The following is a 2,865-nucleotide window of genomic DNA, read 5'->3' as shown; positions in this document are numbered from 1 at the left end:
ACAATCATAATAATAGTTCTAACTGTTATTGATACTACATTAGTAATATTAATATCCTCATCCTAAAAATGTATTCACATCTTTTCTCTCTTTGCTTTCAGCCTATGTGACAGAATGGAGAATTAGATTCACCCCTGTTCGCTGTCTCTACCATGTGGGAGACATCACCAAACTCCTTCAATCATCCAGACTGAATGTATTGAACAACAAAGACAAGATTCTACAAGAGATCAAATACATTGTGGCTCACTCCAGGAAGGAGGCAAGCTCTTAGGAAGACTTTTTCATGTATGCCTCACATACGTTAATGCCACCCAGTAGATTTTGCGAACTACAGAATTGTCACTTGGTTGGAAAATGTCATCATTTAGGATCACAGTGGGGAGGGGAATCTTAGCTTCTGCTATGAAAGCACTAGTACCTAGCTCATGAGTTAACCCATAACTGGACTGCACTTTAGTTCAGCAATTCTGATTCTGTGCATTAGTCAAAGACAAATTCTCTCTTCGTATAAATCATTCTTTGCTTGCTGTTATGAATTATTGCTCATTCAGTCTCTGCTCTGTGTGATGCCAGATGCCTTTTGTCTCCTGATGCACAATTTATGTTCAATGAATAAAGCCTATAAAATCACACCATTTGCACACAGTGCCTCCATCCTAGAAATAGATTGCAAAAACTCAAGTATCTAACACCTGTGATGAAAGCTATCGCCCCTTGCTCTTATCACTCTATAGGGCATTTGATACATAGAAGCAGTGGTCCCCAAACTTTACCTTGCACCCCCACTTTCCCCTGTCTGTGCCACCCCACACAGAGCAGGGAGTGGGGCCGTGGCTCTGGGAAGGGAGGACGTGGACAGGGCTAAGGGGACCAAGGTTGGGGCTACAGCTGGGGGTGGGAGTGGGAGCAGACTCTCAACCGGAGTGCAAGGCCGGCAGCCCTGGCTAGGCGCGGAGCCATGAGCACAGAGCAGACAGCTGGGACTCCAGGGTCAGGAGCAGAGCTGGGTGGCATTCCCTCTCCGCCCCCTGTGGAGGATAGACTGGCCCCCAGCTCTGCCCCCGATCATAACCCCACGTCCTTCTAGGGTGGTGCTTCCCACAAATTTAAGACCTTCACAGGGGTAAAAAATGATAAACTAGTGGGGAGGCACATTTTTGATTCAAAGGTATGGAGGGGGGGTTGTGAAAAAATTTTCACAAAAAAACCCACACACACCTTTGAATAAAAAATTATCTACCCCCCACAACTAATTTATCATTTTTACCCCTCTATACGGATGTCTTAACTTGGGGGGGGGGGGGGCACCACGCTAGAGGGAATATTGAAAATGTTATTGAAATAATTATTAACATTTTTAACCTAAATTAATATTTTGGATTAATGCAACAACAAAAAGGAAGAAGAAGAATTAGTAATTATTAGCTTTCTGTTCCAATCCAGCATGGCTCCATTTGAGCCATATAATCATGGAGTATCAGGGCCTGCGATCTAGCAACTTCTTTTAGTTGCCGGAAGAAAGCCTCGTACACCTCATCCCCCTTGTCTGGTGGTCTATAGCAGACTCCGACCATGACATCCCCCTTGTTGCTCACACTTCTCAACTTTATCCAGAGACTCTCAGGTTTTTCTGCAGTTTCATACCGGAGCTCTGAGCAGTCATACTCCTCTCTTACATACAATGCAACTCCCCCACCTTTTCTGCCCTGCCTGTCCTTCCTGAACAGTTTATATACATCCATGACAGTACTCCAGTCATGTGAGTTATCCCACCAAGTCTCTGTTATACCAATTGCATCATAGTTCCCTGACTGTGCCAGGACTTCCAGTTCTCCCTGCTTTTTTCCCATGGTGTGGCCCACAGCAGGGGATGGGAAGTGGAGCACAGGCTGTTTAGAGCTGCTGACCATCCTGGAGTCTAGACCTGTGGGGTATTACAGACAATCTCTTAGTGGTTGTTCTGTCTCTCTTTCTGGCACACAGGCATTTTATTTATCCACAGTGGAGTAGCTTGAAAAGGAGAGATTATATTGGATGTTGGATCACAGCCAAGGTGAAAGGAGAGCCACGGCCACTGGTTTCAGTGAAGTTAACTACTGGTTTATTTATGTCCAATGAAAAGAGTCTCACATATGCTCCATTTTACTGTTTTATGTTTTCTCCTGCTCACTCTCACCTTCTGCTTTACTTTGAGGAACACAATGCCAGCAGGGCTCATCCAGAGGGGAAGGGATCTGGGGCCCCCCAGAGATCAGTTTAAAATAAGATGAAATGCCAAGGTCTTGAGAAGAATCCTGAACCTTTATTCATTGGCTTTTCAAACAGATTTCATTCAGTTGACAGGGTGCTTCTGAAAGATCTATAGTGGCCCACCAGTGCCAGATCTGTAAGCACATGCTATACTGCTGGTGCTGAAGAACCAGCTCCCACAGCTGAAAGTCTGCAGAAGACTCATCAGTTCTATGTGATCTAGTCACTAGAGGGGGACAAACAGCCAGGCAGGGCTACCATGAGATATGCAATTCTCCAACGGAGGAAGCTTGTCCCAAGCAGCACAGATTAATGTTAGTTCAAATCCCTCTAGGACCCAGCACTTTGTCACTCCGCTTGTTCCTTCTCAACCAGATGGATTAAGAGAATCAGACTTGAGAGTTTGCAACATGCGGCTCTTCACACCATGAATATTTGAGTCTTTATGTTCATATTGGAACCCAGCTCCCATAAGAAATTGAACATGTTGGAAGAAAATATTGGACAGGATCCTGTTCCCTGTTACACCTGTATGAAACTGGACTGACTCCAGTGACTCCAGACTAACAGAGGGAGTTTGCCTGGGATCTGTCCAAGAGGAAGTACACTAAG

Source organism: Chrysemys picta, chromosome 13, assembly GCF_011386835.1.
Source record: "Chrysemys picta bellii isolate R12L10 chromosome 13, ASM1138683v2, whole genome shotgun sequence".
In the NCBI taxonomy this organism is placed as follows: domain Eukaryota; kingdom Metazoa; phylum Chordata; order Testudines; family Emydidae; genus Chrysemys; species Chrysemys picta.
Note: the sequence above shows the minus strand (reverse complement) of the source record.